A 26661-nucleotide genomic window follows, 5' to 3' on the forward strand; every position below is an offset into this window, starting at 1 on the left:
ATGAGAGTTCTTAGGAGAGCATTTAGCCCGTAAGTTACCTCCAGCTACCCTCTCAACTGATGCCAATTTCAGTGTAATTCTACAATTAAAGCCATATCTTTAGGTACTCTTGAAGACTGACACTGTCCCAAAGCCCACTGAGAAGGTTTGGGGACCTTACCTGCCCCCCTGGAGGGAGCTGCAGGGAGAGCAAGTAGCAGGATTGGTCTGAGGGTGTTACAGAAAGGCATTCTCACTCTAGTTGACCAAGCCTCAGGGATAACATGATGGAGCAAGCCCTCATTGGCCAACAGGCACCAAGTGGAGCAAACAAGTAGCAGAAGAAAGTAATAGGGACCTCTAAAACCACAAGAGTTTATTTTCTTTTTCAACAAGGTCCTGGTACTGTTAAGAGAGAGATTTCTAAGTCTCATCAGCAAGCAAAAGAGTCATGCACACAAGTTGCCTTTTATGCCACCCTCAGCACATCACGCTCTTACAGAGGTAATAGTCTTACCCATCGCTTGCCTTAACAAGGCTGTAAATTCCATCTATTTAAAAAGCAGGGATTATGTCATTAATTCTCAGCAACAGAAGACTCAAAATTCCCTCTGGTTCTGACCTGCCATAACACAGGCCACATACCAAACACCTGTGGTTCCAAGGCAAGCTCTATAAAGCACGCTTAGCTTCCCAGCAAAACCCCATGGTGGGTGGCATTACATTCTAAAGAGTCTCCTCTCCTCCGAATGACCTGGACAGAAAATGCATTGCCAAGTGAAATTTTTAAGGCCTTACAGGGATGCAGTTAACTTGTCTCACCTGGGAAGGCTTTATAGACCAAAGATCTTAACCTCTGTCTGTAAACATAAGACAAAGCATGAGTCCAAGAGGCAGAAACTGGTCCAAGCTGGTTTAAAGTTCATACATGCAAGGCAAAAGTACACCTTAAAGCTAACAGGTGATAAAATTTGATGTCTTTTGTAGATTTTAAATAATTTCAGTTATTATGTAAAACAAATCTCATCCAGAGCAAAAAAGCAAGTGTTTGAAGCAGACCTGTATCTGCCTGATGACTCCCTTTGCTAATCAATATACAGAAAAGACATTCTGCTTCTGGCACTCTTCCAATCTAAGCAGCATGCAGGCTGTTCCATCACACAGCTCTACAGGGATCAAACCAGAATGGTGTCAGCATCTTTCCCCCAGCATAGCTTCCAGCAAAGATATTCAGCACTACAAGACAAATGACTGCTACAAGAAGACAAATGTACAAGGCTAAGTAATAAAATTAGCAACTACTGGGGAAGGGATTTAAATTAAAGGAAAGAGACACTGAACAAAATGTGTCCACCACACTCTAAATAATGAAAAATAATCTCACCCAAAACTCAGTCCCCTAAAAATGTAAAAGTGAGGTGCCAGTCGGGGTCAGGAGAACCTGTAAAACTCAGAAAAGTTCACAATCTGTAGTAGAAAGAACAAGATGCACTTACTAAAGAAAAAGCCTGCTTTTTAACGTCAATATTTATCCTCAGCATTCTTGGAAAGATTAGTAATGTTTTCATAAAAATGAGATACATTCACATTTCCAACCTGCAAATTCCACACCCACCACTAATTTTATATGGTTTGAATTTATTTCGTTTATAGAGAAACTTGGTATCTTTGTACTATTGTATTATCCTTGGGCCCTCAAAAAGGGAAGCCATCATTTACAGACAGAAATTCATCCTACCAAGGTTGCAGAACAGTGTCCACATGCACAACTCTGAAAGCATCCCCAGGAAGAAAAGGAAAAATAAAAGCAACTAGGTTCTCAAAGTCAGACAAGCTTGAAAAGTAGACAGCTGTTGATTTAGTCCTGACAAAATGAGCATCATATTAAAATCTCTCTGCCCACTCCTAATCTCAGCAGCTGATTCTCATTCATACAGATGGCCTGCCTGCTCTGAAGGCTTTTCTGCAGCACCCTCTGCCAAAAATTGTGCCTGGAATGTCAGCAAGCAAAAAGGGGACAGAAAAAAAGATTCAAGAAAAAAAAGAAAACCCACAACACACTAGCATAAGTTGGGTTCAGTTTTTTGCAGACATAAGTGTTATAGTGTGACTGAAAAGCAACACCCAAATAAATGAGACCTTGGCCGTACCTGCCTGGCACTGATAATACAGTATATGCTAGAAAACAAGGAAGCAATAGATTAACCTATCTATGTGTGCACAATACACATATTTTGTGTGGATGAAAGACAAGAGGGCAATAGCAGAGAATCCTTGGTGTGGGGAATGCTTAGCTCAGACATCGAACACTGTGTACAAGGCCGCACACCTTACAAGGGTGTAGGGGCCCGACTAGCAGCTGGGACCCTGCACATCAGCTGGGCAAACAGAGCAAGGGTCTCATTTCCCAGGCCCCTGGCCTCCATCTAAACTGGATGGAAGGGCAGGAGCCTACACTGCTATGAGTGTGAGATGTATACCATAAACCAGAAATTAATAGTATTAGGCACCCTCCAGTACTCCAGAAAACAAAAGAGTTTATTTTTTGTCTTATCTCTGATGTCATCAAGTCAGAATTTACACAGCTGCTACAGAAGACAAAGGGGACGCTTGAGGTTAGGCACACCAAGAAGATCCACCAGACAGCTGAAATCACCTGCAGGACATTTAAGTTTTATTCTCACATGGAAAAAAAAAAAGTAGCCACAATGCTAAAATGGATTTTGAGAGCATAAATTAGCTTGGAAGTTAAACACAAGTGTTGGAACTTCAAGGACTTCAAAGCAATAACAGATTTACAGCGGCACATAAAGCTCTTGATGCACCCCTCCTTTGCGTAACTTTTCTAACAGGATAATTACTTCTGCAGAATTAAACTGATCACATGGAAAAAAAAAAAGTAGCCACAATGCTAAAATGGATTTTGAGAGCATAAATTAGCTTGGAAGTTAAACACAAGTGTTGGAACTTCAAGGACTTCAAAGCAATAACAGATTTACAGCGGCACATAAAGCTCTTGATGCACCCCTCCTTTGCGTAACTTTTCTAACAGGATAATTACTTCTGCAGAATTAAACTGATCTCTTTCAATTCCACAAAATCATTTAATGATAGTCAACTATCATGTCAAGCATAATTGACTAACCTAAGGTCCAAAGACACCAGCTATTATTAATGAAGTGTTTCAAAACACATTTTGCTGACGTGGCCACAGCTGGAATTTATAACAGAGATTTACATGCTCACAGAGCTGTGTCACAATCTTTTGCTGGATTAGTACAGAAGCATTACAGATAGTCTATTCCTTGGGAGCTGGGGAGGGCAGGGAGATGGTGGAGCTAAAGCACAGGAACTACACATGAAAAAATATTTCTAAAATATAACGTCAAAGGCAGAAGATGCTCAAAAGATTAGGTTCTTGTTGAAATTTAAGCAGCAGACAGATGTTAATGCTTTTTTTCTCCTACTGAGCAGATTTCTCTGTAAACCAGATCTGACCAACTAGCTCTAAAAAGTTCATATCCATATAGAAAAGGGAAAGGTTTAGGTTTTTTATTCCTGAATCTCTGTAGCATAAGCCTGTTTCTGCAATTCATGACAAAATCCTGGACCCATTTACATTGTAAGTCTTGCCTCTGACTTAAGCATGGACAGAGGCAGACAGAAGGAAAACGGAAAGGAAATAGTGGATATCAAGCTTCATTTCTTTCAAATGCAAGTAATCTACTGGGTGCTTAGATATATAAACTTATCAGTATATCTGGCTCATACCTGTGTCAAGAAGCCTACAGCAATAACCAATGACACTGGACAGGACATAGCATAACTCCAATGCAGTTTTTTCCATTTCCAAGTTGCACCTTCAGGTTGCCTCAGTTGAATTTACACCACAAAGAGGACAACAGGTTATATTTTATTTATATATATATATATTTTCTGATGTGTATGCACAGGATCTAATTATTTGGCTTCTTACTCAAATTTAAAACATGACACTTCATCAGAACCACTCACATTTTGCAGCTGTAGAAAGCAAACATCAAATCAAATCTGAAAGTTCTGGCTTCTTGCCATTACAAATACCAAGATCATCATTCAAGAACAGCTAAATAGAGGGGCTGTGTGCCCCTCTCATGACAATTTTAACATTCAGACATCGAAACAGCAGAAAAAAAAAAATCACTGACGGGCAATCAACACAAAGCAGTGATGAAGCCATTTTCCACTTTTGTGCCATGCCATTTAACAATTAACATCCCATTCAAGTCAGGGAAAGGTGCAGGTGCTGGGAAAGTTAAAGACATTGCTGATACCCTTCCAGTAGTGCCCATTACATTTCTCTGGCCTGGAAGATGAAGACAACTATCCCGATACTGAATCCCCAAAGAATCTTCAAAGTGAAAGTGAAACCTGGCAAAAAATGTTCCAATTTTAGTACAGCAAGAGAGTGCAGTGAACTTACACAAGCCCTCCATTTGCAGAACGGGGACCACAGATACACTTCAGTTATGCTTAGGTGGGCTGCCTCATAAGAAAACCAAAAACTAGATGTATCTGCCAGAGTAATACCACATCCTATGAAGAGCAGGACATCTCTCCAGAGGTGCAGAATCCCACCATGTTCTACAGTAGAATTCAAATTTCACCAGGGCAACAACATAACACAACACAGCAGTTTACAGTTGTAAAAGTTGTTCTGCCTCCATCACTCAAATCCGGTTTAGTTGGGAGGGTTTGGGGTATCTTTATGTATTAATTTTTAAAGATACAAAGTGAAACTGCAGACAGCTAGAACATTATCACTTCCAACTCAATGATATCTAGGAAAATGGGCAGTGGAGAAAGATGTGCTTTACAGACTGTGTATTTTAATTCTGGGTTGCATTTCTGACAACCAGTTTGTCACAAACCCTTCTTCACTGAAGTAACGGCCAGGATGCAGATCCAGCTCTCTAACACCTTTGAATTGAAGGTGTTTAGAAAAAAAAACAAAAACCAACAGATCCTTCTTCAGCCATATGATTCGGCAATGGTTACTTTCATAAGCATGGCTATGCACATCAAAGCACAGCTGGAAGATACTGTCAGTGAGAACTAGGGGCACAGAGAGTAATTTAGCATCCTGTGCGCTTGGGATTTTACAGATTATCTGGTTGAGCCCAGTCATGTCTGCCACCTGTGATCTTAGATTAAAAGGAATAATTTGGATATCATCTGTCCTAGTGGGAAACAATATCAGTGAGGCTTACGCAGAGCTGTCCTCATGCAAAGTCAGTGAAAGCACAACTCTGACGGTTACCACTAGCAGAGGTGTGCTGCTGTGTCTATAATGCACCTTGTCTTCATGCAAACATATTTCCTAAGATGTTCTCATAGGAACAAAAAATTAAAAGCAGCAAAAGTCAGTATCCCTGCTGGTCTCAGTGCTGGTCTAGGGAAAACTTGCCCATCAAGAATTGTTTCAACCACTGTGCCAATGAGATCTCCTTTCAGAAGGATTGTAAGTGGGCAGTAAAAACAAGATATCAAACAGTTCCTTGGTAACTAATAAGCAGGAAGAGCCATTAAGAAAACCCCACCAGAGTAAGATCAGCCAGAAGACTACAATAAAGTCCAAGCACGCATTTCTACTGTAAAAGGAGAGACAGTCTGTAATGTTGTTTAAAAACAAGATATCAAACAGTTCCTTGGTAACTAATAAGCAGGAAGAGCCATTAAGAAAACCCCACCAGAGTAAGATCAGCCAGAAGACTACAATAAAGTCCAAGCACGCATTTCTACTGTAAAAGGAGAGACAGTCTGTAATGTTGATATTATTGTCTCCTTTGGTCATGTTATTTATCATTTGTTATGTGGGAGCACTTAAAAACCTCAGGCCTGAATGAGGTTGCCATTAAACAAAAAAAGATAAATGTATGCTGTTCCCTCTTGTTGAGCACAACAGTTGCTGAATTCTTTAGAAAGCACTGGTATGGAGACATATCTTCCAACAGCCCTTTTAGCTACATTCAAGTTGAGAAGCAACAAAAATACTATTAAAAGCACTCATAAAAGTTATATATGTTTTAATATAGCTCATGAAACACATCTACCAGGTGACCTGTTTTTGTTATTTCTTCTCCCCGTACATATTTCTCAATTTAATCCATCACTTCGTATTATTAAAGAGATAAACCAAAACTTGTGCTGTCTCAGTAATCCAAACCAGAATTCATACGTAAATGCAAAGATCTATACCCCCAAGGATGAAAACAAGGATTAGCCTTTAAAGCCACATGCTTAGGTACATTTGAGCCAAGTTTTTATTTTGCAGAAACTAAAACAGTTTTCTATCACACAACAGCTTCTTCCTTATTTTATTTTGAACATTGGATACCCTTTTGCAGGTGTTTTTGGGTTTTTTTTGGTTGTTTGAAGAACTAAGACTCATTAGTAACCTTCACTGTCACAAGGTCCATTAGATTTTCTAAAGTAGTAAATGTTATCTATTCATTTATCAGTGAAATTAAACTAAGTTATACCATTTTAATATTGAGTTCAGTAGCACTGCTATACTGTAGCTTGGCTAGTTAAGCAGAAAAAGGCTGGGTTTCAAGGAGAAGCACACGCTTAACTTCATAAGCATTTCCCATTTTGAAAAAGTTTTATCTACAAGCTCCATGCATAACTGAATCCTAATCTAAAGCATCCATTATTCAGGTAGCATTCCTCTCCTGATCTCCATTGTAAGAGGTGGAATGAGGATTACATGAGATTAACATATTTGTCCTCTGCACTTGATTAGTATCATTTTAACAGAGTCTTGTTAGCAATTGAAAAGAAAAAAACCTTTGAGGAACAAGGTCCTCAAAGGTGAAAGTCTATCAAACTGTTGTGCCATCTACAGCTGTAGTGCATCCTTCCTACCTTTCCATAACCCTTCATAACTTGCACAAGGCAGAGAAGCAATTGTTGATAGACTGCATTAAGTTCAAATAAGCAAGTACCATTCTTCAGGTGTCAAAGGCACAGAGTGAGGTGCATGAGGTGAAAACAGAAGCACTGTCAGAAAGGCAATAAGTGACATGGAACATTTGCAGAGACTACAGATCCAGAAAGATGCCCACTTGTAAGACAAAGGAACAACTCCCATAACTGTTTATTCTATTTCACCATCATCATAATTGCTTGCTGCAATTGTGAACTGTCCAAACAGATTCAGAAAAAGCAACTTAAATGATAAAGCTTTATCTCCTGTTTAACATCCATCAACTGAATCCCAATTTCATTCTTCTAATCAAGGCTGACAGCCAAAATCTGCTTCCATTTTCTGTTAGTAGAAAGTCATTCATAGGATAATTCAGATCAGAGATCTCTAGTCCAACCTCCCACTGAGACCAGAGACAGCCATAGGATCAGACCAGGTGGCTCAGGGCTTGATTAATTTTCATACTGAAGCCCTCTAATGCTGGAGACTGCACAACTGCTCCAACACCTTACTGTCCTCATAGGGAACCTATATCCTTATAGGTTCCCCTTTCAAGCACCTTGACAAATTTCACTTGCCTTCACAGAATGCATAAGATTTTCAGTGCTTCCAAACAGCAACCCACCATATAGTAAGTACAGCTTCAACAAGCCATAATCTCTTCCTTTAGTGATGATTTATTATGCGATTTTCCCACTACTGCTCAGTCAGCTTTTTAGACCATTACTGTGCAGCCAAGTTCCCCTAAACTGGAGTCTGTTTCCTACCATCTTTGTGACCTATCACAGAGGACATCAATTACCAAGCAGATTTAAGTAGTGTGTTGAGTGAAGGTACACAGTCCAGCTATACTGATGTGTTTTGTGAAGAGACATCAGAGATGCTGAAATTCACCCTCAGACACTGAATGCGAGTCATGACTAACTGGGCAGTCAGGGCCAGGGGGGAGGGAAAGTGAGGTGAGCTGTGTATGAGCACTAACAAAAACATTAATAAAAGCATCCTCATTCCCTAGCCTGCAGAGATTTAAGATGTGTCCACAACTAATTTTCAGACTACAGGTTAGAAGAGCAGCTATTTGATCCTTCTTCTGACAAACAGCAGGAAGATATTTGAACTGTGGCTCATCATCTTTCCTGTTCAAAGCGCTTGCTAAACAGAGGATGGCTCTAAGCATGTTCCTGTAACATAAATGGTCTTTGGAAAGGATTCAGAGACAATTATTCATTCATTTGGTCTCTGTGTGATTGTAAAACAACAACAGAAAAATTACTACCAGATCACTTTTTCCCCCTCTCTCCTTTCTTTAGCACATCAGATAGCATTGGCTGACATTACGTGGCCTAATAACTACACTTAAAAGTGAAATCATTTTTTGAATCATACACTCTATCAATAGCAAGGATACATTCTAGCTGCCCAGTGTGCCACATGCCTGCAACATTTGCAGAAGTGAATAAAGTGAAAAATAGTTTGACAATTTGGTGGAGTTTTTCTTTCATATCTGGACATACTCCAAAGATACAAATCTACCACTTTATCTTCTTTACTGTAGAAAATTAAGAATTGGGTACTAACACGAGTCCCAGTAAAATAAATTATTTGAGAGCTTTCTACATATTAAATTTCTTATTTCTGTCTAATTTTACACCTCTACTATATGGGGACTACCTCACTACATATACCATCTTCCACTTGAAACCACAAACAGAAGGGGGGAAAATAGGGGGTGTGTGCTGCATGTGACCCATTATTTTCTGTTTATTATTCTTGCACAAAGAAAGCCCACTCATAGATGTGTGCATCCTGAAATATTGCTCTGAGCACCTTAAAGAGAAACAGAGGAGCATACCTGCAGGCACTAATTCCCTGTTGTGTCCGAGAAAGGCTGTTAATGCTATCTTACCCAACATCACTTACCACAGGAAGGTTACTGGGGCCTATATATTCCCGCTCTATATGGGCAACTGGTAAAATGCACCTTTTCCATTTGAGGCCCATAAGAAGCAGAATTTTTAAAGAATTTTTTATTTTACTGCTCATTTCCTCTTTGGGGCAGGAAGTCTCATAAGCTTTCACTAGCCACAGATTTCTGTTCAAATTCCTCAGATTTGGAAACACATTGTTTTCGTTCAAATCTAGATTTTAGATCTACCAAGTTTTCAGATTTATCATTTAGGTTCTACTCAACAATGCTCACAAAAATATAGATCTTTTATAGTCCTTTTATCACATATATGGTAAATTTTTAAATATTAACTCTAATAACAAAATTTTAGAACATGAATTACCCAAAAATGAGACAGCATTAGCATGATGTATCAGCATCCTTGATTCTATCTCCAAAAACCAGTTTTTATGATCCAGTACAGATTTACTTAGATACAGAAAACACACAATACAAAACTAACAGGCTACTCAGCAAAAGAAAAAAGTATGAGTTAGCTTAATTGCACTTGAAGTCCGCAACCTTTAAAATGCTCATAGTTTCCTACATCATTAATTAAAAATTAGAATAAGATTATTAAATATAAAACCAATATATTAAATAAAATTCTGTGAGACAGGTAAATAGGTTTCTTTGATATCTAAATTCTCCCAAATTGTCTGAATTGATGTAAGCGTATACAGAGATTAATAAAGCACCCATCACCTTAAGCACAAAGCAAAAGAAAATATATGTAGATTACTTGCTATCTAGTGTATTAACAGCAGGATTTTAGTTGCCAATATTGTTATAGAAGTGGATGGATGAACAGTGCAGACTATTTTCTCATATACTGAGCATTTAGAAAGTAAGTACATACTGAAGACTGCAATTACAGATTGAAGAATGCATCCGATATTTAGATGTTTATCAGTTTTCAAATGAGCTTTCCAGATCATCTACAGATTTTTCTTAGGTTAGACAGGGCTAGAGGTGTTAGAGGAAGCTTTTTCAGCAACCTTAATGAACTGGTAATATCTGCAAAGGCCCCTGGCAATTAAGCAATGTAGATGTGAGTTTCCTAATTACACAGAGTTCCCAGCAGAGCCAAACTCTTGAAACTCTCAACAGTAGAATACAGAACATCAGTCTGAGCTTCAAGCTGACTTTGCTCTCTACCAGCTTCTAAGACAGCATAATGTACTAAAAGCATCCTCTACTGCTTTACATTTTCCCCTCCATGTCCATTCCTGTAAGGAAGGAGTGACTACCAAGTGCACCAAGTAGCCATTTATTACTGTCAACCAGAACTTTAAACAAACCAAGAGTGAAAGAAAAATGTTAAATGCATTCAACTCCTCTAAGATCTACTACACAATTCAAGTATTTAGAATTTTTCAGGCTTGAATATAAGTGAAAGGAATTTTTTTAAGGGATATCAGAAAGCAAGAAGGTCAACTTCAGAAAAAGTTTAAAATGCAGACCCTTGAGAGTAATACAAGCTAATGAACTACATAAACCACCACGTCATTCTCCAGAGACCACCACAGATGAACAAATAGAAACCATCATTCAGGTCACTTGGTAAGAACAGGGCTTTAGCCACTTCTTAGCATTAAACCAAAACACACTACCCACCCTAGAGACATGTGTTTAACCAAATGAGAGATCACATGTGGAGCACCTCTACAACCACTTGCTTTTCTTGGGTTCCTCTAAATTCTTCACTTATCCTGCCCACCACCCCACTTTGCTCCAATAGCTGCCCTTAAGACTCAACCACCACAGCCTTTCTGCACCAGCAGAATCTGTACTCAAACACAAATTCCCTCAGGACTGGGATCAAACAGGCATGGAACAGCTTCCCTATGTTAGATGTAAGCAACAAAACACCAAGTAGTGCACAGGCTCCCTTGGCAATCCCAGGCAGAACACACATCCATCTGACCCTCTGTCAGCCACATCATTGCTCTCACCTCAGACCTTTCACTGCGTTATCTCTCTCCAGCTCTGGAAGGCAACTTGCTGTCTGCGTCTCTCGCAGCTCTCTTCCCAAGCATTTCCCTTCCTGATCACAGCTCAACAACTTCTGTGAGCCTTTCTTTTCTATTTATAGGGTGTGGGGAGCACCTGCTGCTACTCAACCGGTGTTTAGGCACACCTGGTCCATCACTCTGTGGTAGGATACTTTACTTTGTGTTGTGTAAATCTAAAACCGTGCAGAGAAGAGAATTAGTATGTTTGTAATGTTTCCCCTGAATTAAAAAGAAACAAACAAACAACCCCCAACCCACCATCTAATGTCACCTAAAACAACACAAATATGCTGCATTTTGGTAAGTCTTGGTGTTATCTTTTTATTTGCATTCAAAAAAAAAGGCAACTAAAGACAGAGATCTCTAGATAGCACAAATGAAATCAAAACCTTTTCTTTTTAAGTCCTATAGACTTCAGAGTGACAAAACAATTAATTGAAGTCAGCATGAATGAGGGATAGATTTGTCTCTGTCCTTTAAAATACAATTCTGCAATTAGTCTGGAGAAAAGAAAAGGAGACTTGTCTTTCTCGGCTTTCAACTCATTTGCCACTAGAAACAAAAGACAGCCAGTTTCCCTTGTGATACTCCCTAACTCCAGCTCTTAACATTGCTAAAGGCTCAGGAAGATGCATAAGGGAACATAAACAAAACAAAAAGCAGAAGTTAAACAGTGAAAGACAAAACATCCTGAAGACAGATAATCGCTGAAGACTCCATAATACTTTGTAAATACCCTACCACTTTCTCTATGTCTTTCTGACAACAGGAAAGCAGAGTGGCAAACTAATGATGGGGTTACATTAGTCTTAGTATTGATAAACAGTTTTGCATCAAAGCAAACACCTGTCCTGACATGTTCAGCTGTACAAGCCCTGAGGGCACAGAGACTTCATGTTTGGCTGAATTTTCTCAGGTAACTTTCTCTTTAGTTAAAACTTCACTTGCAGTCTAATTCAGTAAAGAGAAATAAGAGGAAGAGCTTCCTGCTTTGCTAGGTACTAAGAAAACAAGAAGTAGGAATTTTTCCTTCTACCCATTTCACCTGCATCAATTCTTGTTCTCAGCTAGGGATGCTTGTGCCTGCCCTGTGACAGGCTGCACGGAAAGCCAGGTCAGCTTCAGGTGGGAGAAATGTGATGCTGAACACACAGAAATGTCCAAACCAGGATCTCTCAACAACATTGAAGAGAAGGAAATTGTCTGTAGATTTCTTAAGTGTTTGAGGAAGCTCATTGATTCTGTGTTAAATTAGGAGCGATCATGTGGAAAGATGACCACATTTTTATGATAAAAAAGTTTCATGTCTGTTGCATGCAGGATATCACTACCACAGGAGTACGCCGTGAACTGTATTTGTGCAAGAGCCCCCAGTTAGCTCAGGCAGGAGTTCATGGATGATCAGCCCTGGTGGCATTAAAGAAGGCTGATGGGAAGGTGGAGGCATGAGCAGAAAGCTAGGAAGAAGTCAGCTGCACAGGAACGAAGAGGCTAAGGCAGAGTTGCTTGACATGTCCTAATACAACAATGTTCAGTAACCACAGAGTCACATTGACAGGCTGTATTTTTAGAAATTTTATTGAAGTTCAAAGCAATGTATCTTAGGAAATCTGACAGAAAAGGACAGACAGCCACGTCTTTTAACATCCATTTTCTACTAATTTAAAATAGAGAAAGGGAGAAAAAATTCCTTTGCCTTCACAGAACAGTATCTCTGAACAAAACAGACAAAGCAGACAGTTGTCTGCCCGACTGCTGTCATCCTGGGGCTCAGTTTGCTACAGATGACACCCTATCTGGCTGATAGCTGCTGAGAACTGGGGCTTCAGCCACTGCCAGGCACCTACAAAACACACACTGCTCTTGAAGGCTCTTGAAGTGCTCTGCTGTCTTATTTCCCATGATTGTTAACAAAGTCATGGGACGCAGAGCATCTAACTTGAGGGTACTGTGCACCTGTGAGACAGCACATTATACTTAAAAAGAGACAATCTCTCTCAGGATATAAGGAACTACGAGACTGTGGACATTTACAACCTTTAGCTTGAAGACTCCAAGTAAGTTTCAGGCCAGAAGCCAGGTATTGCAGTCCCTCTGAGGGCTGCAGATGCTGGATTTATGGCTTCCTTACCTCACCACAGCAGCCACTAACAGCTGTAACGTACCTGTGTATTTGGTTTTGAAGCATTATTTAACGTACTTACTTCCTAAATCATAGTAAAATGTGGGGTAGTGGAAATCTTGCAAGTCCTCCCAGCCCCTACCATACTATTCTGAATTATTTGGTATAGCTGGAAAGAAGTAAATGTCAAAAAAAAAAAAAAAAATCACAGAGCAAATCTCCTCCTCCTTTACTATCATTTATACTTCTTTATAGTAACTGTATCCTGGGTGACCCTGTGATTTTGCAGGGTTTGTATGCAACTATTAATCAGGTTGCATTTACTACTGGGAATGAGAAAGGCAGAGGAGAAGTGAACACTCAGATACAGAAGCCGACATCCATTTTAATAACAAAGGCAATTACACCAAATTTTCAAAGAACAACAATATACAGCACCTTCTGTTGAGGTACTCTACTGACTTACATCCTGCTTAATAGGTAGCGCAAGTACTTTGCTTAGTGGAGTATGCCCCAGCAGCATCTGATATTTCTGCATTCATCTTGTTCTCATTTCATTAAGATGGTTGTCTAATCTGCCTCTTGTAATAATGACAGCACATCACACATGACATGGAAGACCGGTCTTTGAAATTAAAACCAGGCTGCGGGATATTTGTTAGCTTTGACTTACCCTTCCTACATGTGGAGACAATTTAAGGTTAGTTCAGTGTAGTAGGCACTTGTGAAACGTCTGATAATTTGTTGGTACTTCCTTGTTTTCTAGCAATAAATGATAAATTAATTTTAAATGAACACATGCCAACAGCAAATTAAACCATTTAAATATTCTCAAGTAAAATTTTGTTTCAAGGGTAAATAGCTTGTTGTTAGGGATACAAAGAGAAAAACATCGCACTGGATAAAATCTTTACTCTCATTAAAGTAGATCTTTGAGGGTGGTATAATCTTCCACTCCAATTGTCTCAGTGTCTTTGATAGAAAAACATTCATGATTACATCAACACTCTATAATATCAGGACTGACCCACCCCCTAGATACAACACACAGGATTACTGTGTATGTATGTATGTATGTATTTCTTGTACCTGCTTTAAAGTCCACTGAAAGAAATCATCCTTCACATGTTTTCATTGGGTTTGGGATCAGACCTTAAGCCTTTAAACCTTATTCCCCTTTAAACCTTTCATCTCAGTAAAGACAACACGTGAGGGAAGCAAACCCAACTGATGTACTCACTTCAGTGACACGCACCACACTCCAACAGACAGTGGGCTGAACTTCCTAAGTTAGTTCCGCACCATGTCCTGTACAACCGACACAGAGTAAAGACTGTTGATCTTTGCCAGCTCGGGCCTGATTTAAAATCATGGCCTAGAGCTGACAGACTCTGCGTCTATTAACATATTTCATGGTGCAGAGAAACGGTTGCATACGCATGTGAGAGTAAATGGCTTTAATTTGATGAAGACACCTTCTTACCCCCTGTTGATGTTGATTCCTTTAATGATGCAGAAAGAATTCGGTTGCCTGCTGATGGAAGATAATATGTAAAGCAAAACGATCTCATTGGCACAGACTCTCAACTCACTGCATTGCACTCTACAGTCACAAATCTTATTAGCATTAATCAAAGTAAGGCGATGGGTTTTCTAACATGTTTGGTCTGAAAGACAGAACATGCACAAATCTGAGAACTGGAACTTCACAGAGTGGGGAGGAGAAAGGAGGGTCGGTGAAGACCTCTCCTATCTACCAAAATACTGATCCACACAGCATGATGAGGCAAAGACTGGAGAGCTCATTTCCTATACTGACTCCCCTAAAGCACTGCACACTAATAAGCAGCTGTCACCAAAGTGGGTAGAGCAATAAAATCCCAACCGTCAGGCTGAACTGATACAGTCCATTACCGACTGAATCATGCCCATACAGGTCTCTCAATTGAATGATTACAGCACTACCAATGGGCTGTGCACTGCAGTGTTGTATTACAGCTCTGGTTCATAAAATTTTACAATGTATAAGTAAAAAATTAAATGCTACTGGAGACACAAGCATTTCTCTTTCATACATGCACCAGACATATCCAATGATGGCTGGATTTTAAAATATATACATGATGAATTTCTAGGAAATTGGCCAAATTCTAACAAAATATGGCCACATGGATCTCCTAAAAAGACATCCAGCGCAAGTCTTGCTTTTCAGTATTTGCAGCTGATATTACAATTATGTGGCTATCACTGAACTACTGTTTATCCTTATTCTTTATTTTGGAAATAGTTCAATGAGCTTATTGGCAGATGAGCCAGAACCAAAATAAATGCTTGCTGGCATGTATTTTGAAGCAAGCAACTTAAAAAAATAATATTACAGCCAGAGCTGCATAACTGGAAAACTGCACAGTATATCTAATTCTGAATGTGCACAAAATCTAAATGCCTGCCTTATTGACACAGTATATCTTTTCTGAAAACTACACTTCTGTTCTAATAATGACATTTATTTCTAGAGCTGGTCAAAGAGTATTCTCCAAATACTGATTCTGGTAAATTGGGGTATGCTTCTGTATCGTGAAACATTTGCAGACCATCCTCATTATTTGCACATCTTCTTGGAAATACGTGAAGAAAATTACAAGCAAACAGTCTTATCTGTTGACTATGCAGAAGGTATTGAGCAGTGGTATTTGCTAATTCACACACACAAGCTTCAAAAATAGTTATGTGATTAATCTGCCTGCTAAAATAAGTACACAGTATCAAAATACCTAGATTTGTTCAATTTGTGCTCTTTACACTTGAGGCTTTTTTTGAAAGATCAAGCATGGTCAAATAACATTTCAGCTCTACCCCTGTTGTGGTATTTATGCTTTCTGACCCTTGGGGAGCAATGCTAGGCCAGCTTTGTAAAATGAACTCTAGCATATACCCGTATTTGCTCATCACAGCAAAACCCAGCCCAGTTTTCCTGCAGGTATAAGTGGGCTTAACAATTTTGACTCATTTACATCAGCAGATAATTTGGGCTGTGGTGTGTACAAAAGATTTGAATGTTCAGTTAAAGCTGATTTCTGGAAGTGTTCCCATTGAGAAGAACATTTAACAAATGTTGAGAAACCACTGAAATTTTTGAAATCAGGAAGATTTAAGCACCTGCTTTAATCAACTGATTCTTTGACCAACAAATTAATTGATAACTTTTGCTGAACAGGATCATCATCGTCATAACTGTGGCCTTATACCAGTGAGAAATATTGATATTAACCAATTAATTTTCTGTTGTTGTACCTACATAAATGTAAAACAAGAGCTAGGCAATGAGAAGTCATGCTCCTGAAAATTAAACAAGCATCTACTCTTGTATCAATCGTGTTACTACGTTGTAATACCCAGATATACATATAGCAATTGAATTATTATGATCAAATATTTTCTAACTGTCACAAAACTTACAGGGAATAGACAGATCAGTTCTTGCTTCATCTAGATCCGCTTGCCCCTGTTCATTAAACCAGCTGTACTTGAAAGTGACAGCCTGCAGAAACTTCAGAATATGCTGTAGCCAAGCTGGATGAACTAACTCTTATAAAGAGGAAAAGTCTGTAGCTAAAACTTCAGTCAATTGTTCTGTGTCCAAGAGATGCAGCTACAGTTTTTTGGCAGTTTTGGCAGAATGCTGACACTCGCACCCTCTTCACATATTCCCATACAGTGCCGGAAATAACATTTCTGCTGGTTCATGGGAATTGCTGACCACTTTGGATAAAGTTGCTCTGCACACACACAAAAGCAAATATTCATTCTGAAATAAGTTGTGTTCATCACTCATAGACTGCACACATTAATTACTAGTGTCTTCTGAGTGCATTACCCATGTGTCCTTATGTAATTTCACTATCTTTATGGTTTATACCAGTTCAGGGCAGAAGTGCTATTGACATAATTCTGCTTGAACTGGTATCAGTTGTAGAAATTCGGCATTAGCCTATTGTTAGTTCCGTATCAAGGGCAGGCTGTAATTGTCTAGAGACTGTTTCAGAAAATATTTCACATTAAAAAACCTAAAAGCTGTAGCCACTTACAACTGAGCTGTTTGTTTCTGCTTTTGTAACATTTTATTTAAACTTAGTAAATGGTACACAAGGCAAACAGGGAAGAAAATATAAATCTTGATGAATATATGATAAAGGACCATCAAGTAAGGAAAGTATCTCATTCAATAGAACAATCACCAATTAAATAGCTTAAATAAAAAGACCCAGACATCATATGTGTGGATGCAAAAAATTCAGTAAACTTTACTAGCTTTTATTGGTCCTTAAGAGGTATTGGAGGCCTCTATTGCATAAACATCTATGTCCCTGAACAGGCACACTTCTGCTTGTTTCCAAAATTGTCTGCTCAAATTCCAGCCTTACAAAATACAAAAATCAACAAGCCATTGGGATTAAATTAGGGACAGAGTGACTAGTGTCTCAAGGGCACTTGTGGTGGGACCTTGAAGCAGTGCAAGTTCTGAGGCTGCTGAAACTGACTCCGAGTACAAATTCCCCAAAGAAAATCATGATTTTTAAACAAATGCAATATCAACCAAAATATTTATGTTTAAAATTTAGAAAATAGTGAGCAACAGCAAGAGAGAGAGTTTGTTTTTAAAAGATCACCTAATTTAGCCACAGTTCCTAGGCTGAAAGCAGGCAACAAGACTTTCATGGCTTCAGTTGCTAAGGTAAAAAGAAAGTCACACCAGCTGGTTTTGGGAAACTGAAAATTTATAAACTTACCAATCCACTGGCTGTGTATTCTGCTTATGGTAATAGACACCCATGCAAGATCAGAGCCATACATGGTAATCTGCATAAACGCTGGAAAGAAAGTCCCAGTGTCAAAACTTACTATTGCCACATATAAAACAGGTTTCACATTGCAGGGAGGAAGATGTAGGAAGATGAGAGATGATTTTCACCAAGGTGACTCCCAGCTTTTCCAAAAACACAGTGTCCCCCAAAACCTGAATCAATTCACTGTTATTACTGGTGTCATATTAACTCTTACTTTATCTGAACTAATTAGACAACCTTAGGTTGTGGTTGAGTAAACCAATGCTGTTCAAGGACAACAGATCCTTCAATGCCCCTTTTGTATCAAAGCCTTACCTATATGACAAAGAAAAACCAACACATGCTGCATACCGCACACACATAGAAAGAATTCCCTTCAAGTCAGATTTTTGGCATATGTTTTAGTAGGTGAAATTTTTCCCAAATGCTTATGTTGCAACAACTATCATTTTCAGACATCGCCTTCCAGAAGCTTTCCCAGAATTCATCTGACAATGCTGAAATGTGCTACATGCATCCACTTTACTGTCTGGACAATAAAAATTACAAAACAAGAAAAAAAATCCCCCATATACCTTTTAACAGAGCTCTACAATTATTGAGCCTGTTTTTAAAAGCCATTTTAAAAAGTAGAATTAATTGAACATAAAGTATTGTTTTAAAAGTATCTTTTTACACATAATCCTAAACTGTCAAAAGTCTTATCTCCACCCATCTGCAGGGACTAGAATAGTCTGCAAATACCACTTGACATATCCCTACTGCATTGGGATATCAAAGGACAGTGGATCCATTGTCTCTTAGGCCAATAGCCTACATATTTTCTACTCCTGAGTCAAGAGTAGAAATTAATGATTTATTTCTCCTCCAAAACATTTATTTTCACAGTCAGGGAAATAAGATTTGTAGTGCCAAAATCCCGATAGCATAATATAAATATATTTATATATTCTTGTAATTACATTTATACTATACCTGAGGGATTCTAACTCTGCAAATAAATCTTGTTATTTTCTACACTATGCAAATCAACATTCTATAGTAGAAATAAATCATTTGTCTGACTACAGAATCCTTTTCCTCAAAAGCAGTAAATTATTCTATCAATACCAATGGTCTGTCAGCCTGCAATGGCCAAGTCCCACCAAACTGTGGCAAGTCATAGCTTCCCGTTAGCTGGCTACCGTAGCTTACTGTGGTGGGAAAGAATAGTAAAAAGAAAAAGCAGTCAGTGAGCTGTGGGACTGAGGAACTGTGTGTACGCTCATAGTAGTCTGCTGGGACGTGCGGAGGGAATTGCTGACGTTGTGCACTGGTGCTTAAGAACCCTGCAGCTGGCTCTCCTCCACCACACAGTGCAAGCTCATTCCGGCTCCTGAAGGAACAAGATATACAGCATCGTATCTGTAGTTAAACAGAGGAGGGGCAAACAAGGCAGTTTACCTCTACCTGAGTCTGGGGGCACACAAGTTTGGGAAGTGCTGATTTTCTGCCACGCAATATTAATCTTAATAAATCCAGCAAAGCAACTCTCATTTTAAACATATATTACTGTGACAAGATTTAATCCTGAGCTTAATTTAGTTTACTTTCTTTTAGTGGCATCACTTCGATAGCATCCAGGCATCCTGCATTATTTAATTGCATTTATTGCATTTGTCCTCACAACAGCCTTGCAAGGAGGAAAACACTATTACCGCTGTTTGACAAGGGATCTGAAGCGCAGAGAAACTAAATGACCTATTCAAGGTCACAGTCTCTTTCAGCATAAGCACTAAATCCCAGATTTGCTGAGTCCTTTGACAGCACAATCCAATAGGACTACCTGCCTGTGTCATCTGCTCACCGGTACTGGCAATTCTTCCTGAAAGGACAAATATTTTTTTGCCTCGTAATTGCTATAAAGTATTCCTTTGCAGTCAAAAGCAATTAGGCAAATGGGACAAATAAAAAAATAAACTAGGAAAAAGAATTTGACCTGGGATATCCTACATGGGACTATAAATACAAACAAAGATGAAAATAAATAACTTTTTTACTTCATAAAGGCAGTATTTTCTTCTTTCAAAATATAAACTCCCTGATGACAGCAGTGCAGCCTAAACAAAAAGATAAAACACAGCATGCCTCACATACTGAAGAAGAAGGATTTCTTCCCTTTCCTTTTACACATATTTCATCTTCCTTCTCCTTGCTTCTCGTCTTCCTTTCATTAAGGAAGATAAGTCATAGTAATGAAGTTACAGACACCTGTTTCCCAGTTAATTAATAGTAAAGGCATTTTTACCATTTCCCTAAGGATGATGCAGCTCAGACTAAAAATATGTCATGTTTGAAGAGGTAAGACTAGCCCTAGAGCTGCTGGGACACCCTTTGCTCAGAGCTAACCTGTCTTCAGAAGGATCTCTGTTCACAAGGTAGTGTGGGCTCAAGGGAGGATTCCAGGAGACACTTGAATTACACATTTTAGGAAAAATTATGTGCATAGCAAAGAAGGTAATTGAAAAGGTAACCAGATACGTGTCTCAGGGAAGGAAAACACATGCAGAGGTAAGTTAATTTACTGAAAGGTCAGAATAGAATCAGACTCCTTATGCAAGCACGAGGAGAGCAGATACCGTGAGAAACATACAATGCCAAGCAAATAATAGGCATTATAAGTGTCATAAAGAATTGGCAACTTGTACAAAAATGGCTGCAGAGGGAGTGTGGAGGTCAAAGGGGAGATGTGAGTTAGTGAATGAAGCATCAGTTTTAACTGAGCTAGAGACTATATGCTAGTTTGCCAGTGCCCATTAAGCTATTCTGAACACACTGTTTCCCTCCCATCCTTCAATTCCCCTACTTGTAAAATTCAACACAATTATTATCAATGCAATCACAAAATAATAATGATGGCATGGTTGTGGAGCTTCATGCTGTGGAGCACTTGGATTTCTGCCAGCAAAAAACTAAATATTATTACTTACAAAAGGATATTTCTAGCCATCTTAAATTTCATGCTAACAGTAGAGAGAAAAAAATTGTTTAATAATAAGAAAGCCAGTGACTCCACCTTTAATGCTGCATAATTAGTGTACCTGCTCTCTAAGACCCTTGCATATCCAAACACCACAAAGTCAGCATGCTTTCGCTGCAGCACCAGATGTTAATTTTATACAGACCCTCACTAGGAAGGGAGCTTCTGAGCACTGTCCCCATGGCAGAACCATGCAGCTTGAAAAATAGCTTCAGCCCAGGTTTGTCATAAACTGGCGAGGCTGCAGCCACAACCCAAGTTCAGTCAGCCAGCTGCCTTTTGACAAACGGCCTCTTCAGGACAACTGGCAGCTGCTACTGCTTAGCATTTCAGGATTGCTCTAATCAATAAGGCAACCAGTCAAAAAACTGGCCATAAGGTCAGAAAGCTGCAGCCTGTTCTCCAACTTCCCCAGCAGTGGTCAGGGTAAAATGGAAAATTGTATCTTACTGGGTAGCACTTATTTTTCTGAAACCATGGCAGACTGCTGTAATACAGACATCATTTGCTAAATTGCCGGATTCATTTCTAAGAGAAAACACTCCATTCAGCAAGATTAGGGAAAAAATCTGACAGTTTGTATGTTTTTATTATGATATTCTAAATATCAAATGGTTTTCTATAGTTTAGGAGTACTTTACACAGTGAAAGCCCATCCACAACAACTGTAGTCTGTCCTCCTTAAGCATTTTTCAATGCTTAATCATTTTTAGTGCAATTGTACAAGCCTCCCTCCACCAGCTCTTCTGATCTCAGTAGCAATCCCTCACATAAGTCGGGCCCACAAATGCTGCATCTTCATATTTACTAGAATGGGTGACTTTCTTGACACTCCTCTGCACTACGGGCCATCTAAAACCAGCTGAAATAGAGGTACTGCCTACCCCACCTTATGAGCTTGGTCAGTACAGACCAAGGCTTTTTGATTTTCAGACTTCTGAAAGTTTTCTGGTGGGGGTATGAAACCAGAATAGTGAATTTAAACTTCCTGTTTAAAAAACCAATCTGCCTGATTGCTACAGCCCTTTTGTGAATGGTTTTGATATAGCTCACAAAATTGAGGAATCCATAAATAACAGATTTAAATATTAAGAAATCCTAAAACACACCCCCACAGTATCTAGATTAGCTTCATTAGAAGAGTGGAGTAAATAATCTTTCCCAAGGTCATTTCTACAAATTAAACTTGCAATTTGTTAGAATGATTAAACTCCCCAAGGGAAGAATATAAATCTATCTAATACACAGGACATCCATGTTAGCTCATTTCACACTGCATATTTTCATTAGCTGGCACCATGGAATGTGCTCCCTGTCTCCATATGCTCCAATTTTCGAAGTGTCTGCAGACATCGGCAACTTTGGCAGGGGAGTGATTCAGGCCCCAATTTGGCAAATCTTTCCCCCCACATGACATCTTGGTGGCAATTCTTCATCATTGCTTTTGCCAGCAGATTTGCCTCTGGGGACAGCAGGAGATCCCCCTGCTTTTCTGTAACACCATGAGATGTGATTTTTTACCTTAAATTGTCGAGAAGCCAGTGTATGCATAGGTGAGAACACTACAGTTATTACTGAATTCATCTTTGTGCTGACCTTTAAGCTTCCCTTGTTGCAGTACGCACACTCTTTATGCTCACTGAGCTTTCCTTTTGAATCAAGAGGTGAAACTTTATGATAGAGGGTGCTTATGTATGTCAGCTTTTGTGAAAAGAAAACATAACATTTACTTTTTGTATTGGAGCAATGCACTTGGGAAACGGCCGTCACGCTCTTTAAATACGAAATGCTTTTTTCCCAAAACTGCTGTTTCTGCTCTCCAACATACACTCAATTTCTTACAGGATTTCTTTCCAGATCCTGTTGGAAGGATAAGTGAACCATGTTTGCAAAAATAAACCCAACCCAACAAGTAGTAACCCTAACCCCAAACCATATCCCTAACCCTAACTAAACCTAATCCTAACCCTGATTTAACCTAACCCTAATCCTAACCCAACCCAACAAGTAGTAACCCTAACACTAACCCTAACCAAGCCTAACCCTAACCCCACCCCTAACCCTAACCTTAATCCCAAACCCTGAATAACCCTAACCGTAATCCTAATCCTCAATAAATCTAACACCTAGCCTAACCCTAAACCTAACCTTAACACTAACTGCTGTTTCTGCTCTCCAACACAGATTCATTGCCTTATGGGGTTTCTTTCCAGATCCTGCTGGAAGGATAACTGAACTGTGTTTGCAAAAAAGAACCCAAATCAAACAACTAGTAACCCTAACCCTAAACCCTAACTCTAAACCTAACGTTAACCCTGACCACCCCTAACCCTAAACCCTAACCCTTACTAAACGTAACACTAACCTTATCCCTAACCTTGCTGCTTAATAAGAAAAACAGCTGATCACATAAAATGGTACAGAACTTTTCTTTCTAAGCCTGAATAGAATGCGAAATAATTAAAAGAACAGGCAATAATAAGTGTTTTGCTATGTAATTTTTATGAATCATAATTATGTTGGACAAGGTACATTTGAGTGAGAAAAAAAGATTGAGAACAATACAGATGTCAGATCATAGTATCTTTCAGTTTAAAATTGATAATCCAGGCCAAAAACTGGTGGTTACATTTAATTTTAAACTAATTCATAGAATAACACTCCCTTTAACAGAAGGAATGACCAAGCGTGGTTAGCCTGTGGGTCAGTCAGGGAAGAGGAAGCTCAGCAGACAGCCAACAGAACATGTGGGAGGCCCTGCCTGCAGGGACTGCACAGAAAGCCAGCACGGACACACGGAGCGGTCACCCTCAGGAGTTAACGGTGCAGCGTTGAAAGCCACTCAGCAGGGCCTGGTCAAGAACCGGCCACTGAACCTTCTTTGTTGGAAATTCAACTAGAGAAAAACGTTGGCCGCTTCTCCCTTGCTTTGAAATCACATATTTCTGCAAAGGGGGAGAACAAAATCTTGCCAGCACTGCCTTTCATGCCAGATGTACCTTACTAGGTCGCAACCTGAAGTGAATCTGTAAAAACTCCATCCATTTGTGAGTTATGAGTGAAATAGTTAGAATTCATTTATATTTTTTTGTTGTTTTTTGTTAGCTGGGGGCAGATGGGGAGAGGTGTTGTATTTTATCCTTTCACAGACTTTAGCATCTTTGATCCATTCCTTTGCAATACAGTTTTCCAGTAAGTAGGACCACATGGCACAGGATGCAGGATTAGTTTCACAAGAAAATCTAGGAACATATTGGCAGCCTTATAAATCAGTGCTGCATTAGAAGAGTCTGGTACTAAAGAAACAAAAAAGTTTTTCCAAAATAACCACATGGGTTTTAGAAACTTCTGAGGGGAGAGGCTGGCACATCTCCCTTTCAGCAGCAGTGATGTTTTCTCACCTGAGTACCAGGGAAGCAGCTTCCTGGACACTGAGCTTACTCCTTCCAAGGTTCTCTCTTCATTTCTTCTACTTCCTCTGCTAAATTCAGGTGAAAGCTGGATCAAACTAACTATCAACTCCAAATGTAAATGATGACACAGCTTCTCTTCACATATAATGTGGATGCCCTCAATCATGCTGAAGCTAAGGGAAGGGGAGGGGACTTGAACTCTCCCAGGGTCTTCCAGTATCCAGCCGCAGACATTTGCGGCACAGGACACTGGTTGGCAGCACACGCTTACAGTTACTACACCTAACCATTTCACACTGAAGCAGGGATTCTTGTTCCTCCAAGCTCTTCACTGCTAACATTAGTTTGATGTCAATATTCAGCACGTGCTCCATAAATAACCTTCTTAATGCAATTCTCCAATTGCTGTTTGGACAGGCAAAAGAAGGAGGGGGAAAAAAAACTGAAAAGAAGGCAGAAAAGCAACAAAAAAAACATAAGAATCTGGCTGGCACCTTATTAATGCCTCCTTCAAGTAGCCAAATGCATGTCTCAATAAATCTTATCCATTCTGGAGTACAGTATTTTTCAGCCTTATTATTTCCAATATTTTGCCTGTCATTTCTGAATGGCTTCTCAGAAATAAAAGCTTGTCCTTGAGAAGCAAGAAAAAGTTACTATATTTTCACTCTGAATCACCTCATAATATAAGCACTGAAATGCTAGGAATAATGTAAACTCTACAGTAAAATACAGTGATATAGTATACCTAGAAATACCTCAGCTTAATAGGTGTTGTGCCATTAACAGTGAATTTTATGGAAGCTACTAGATGTAAATCTGTCAGGTAGACAAAGATTTACGGTAATATCCCCTGCAGTGGACAATTTTCATCACATTTAGGACTGCCAGGCAACTAGTGTGTTTTCTTCAGTCCCTTTAGGCATGAAGGCCCCTGCATTTTATTTAAAGGCTGGTATTTCACCTTCAGACATTCTGCACCAACGAACAAAGTTCTCCAATGACCTGTCCCTTTTTATAGATATAACCCAGAGCTTAGGTGACTTTGCACATTCTTCCCACTCCTTCCCAGAGAAGCCCTTATCATAGGTGTTGGGCATTAGACAGGCAAGACCCAAATCCATGGCATATGCATTTACAAGGTTAAAGCAATGTGTCTGCATTATTTGCAGAGTGAATGACCTTTCCTTTTCTCCCGGGGGGACAGCGGTGGGGTAAGGGTGCCAAAAACCTTTTCAACAGCTAAGAAATGAGTCAGGAAAGTATCACTGGTCATGAGGATGATACAAAGAACTAGCACTTAAGAGGCAGGACACACTTTTGAAAAGCAAATAATAATGTTTCCTTATATCCATTACTGTTTTCCTTTAAAATAAAACAAAACAAAAATCACAGAATTTTTAAAGGGAAGCTTGAAAATTTATTTCATACAAATTCAAGACTTGCATGAAATAACTGTTATGAATTTGAATTGGACGTGACAGTGAAGAGAAACAAGTAAAACACTAAATTCAGCTCAGTAGCGTGACCGAACCAGAGCGCTGCAAGCAAAGGCAGGCGATGTAACACAGCAGGCAGCCTGAGGGGTTGGCTGGCTGGCTTTATTTAGCTACATATGTCCTTATCCCTCTCCTACATGCTCAAAGATCTGTTTCAGGCTTCTGTTGGAGTGCTGCTAACACCAGAGAAGAGGTCCAGAAGGGTTTACAGAAGCATGGGGTACAGACATGGCTAAGCCCCACGGCAACTGTGGTGGCACCTCAGTCAGATTGACCGAAAACCCCCTCAACAGCAGAAGGCTCAGAGGACCTGGACACAAGGGCGATGTGCCAGCGCCACTTGGGATAACACAGGCTGTGGCTGACTACAGCTGGTGAGAAGCAGCTTTTACCTTAAATAAAGGGGTCCAGAGGGTGGCCTATGTTTTAAATGTACAGCTGTGAACAGCAGAGCAGACCAACTGGTGGTGTGACTGTCCCTCCAGTCAGCCAGACCCCCATGGAGGGTTGGATTGAGAGTATCTGGCTCAGCTCAACACAGATTATAAAAATTTGATAACTAGAAAATAGTTTTGAAGAGAGCTGGCCTCAACCCACACATGCCTCTGCAGCCCCACATCCTGATGTTGAGCACATTATTTGGACCAGTAACAGGAATCACAGCAGTGTTGTGACTGAACTCTATATGGTTTTTCGTATATTTTTATAAGAGTAACTTACATTGGTGTGTTGTTATGCAGTACACTTTGTACCACCCTGCTAAATCAGAAATGCCATGTAACATGAACTGTCTTCTAATAAGTAAATTCAGTTCTAAACATCATACCCTCCTTGCATGGAATAGCTAAAGGA

This window comes from Eurypyga helias, unplaced genomic scaffold, assembly GCF_000690775.1.
Source record: "Eurypyga helias isolate BGI_N326 unplaced genomic scaffold, ASM69077v1 scaffold1981, whole genome shotgun sequence".
In the NCBI taxonomy this organism is placed as follows: Eukaryota; Metazoa; Chordata; class Aves; order Eurypygiformes; family Eurypygidae; genus Eurypyga; species Eurypyga helias.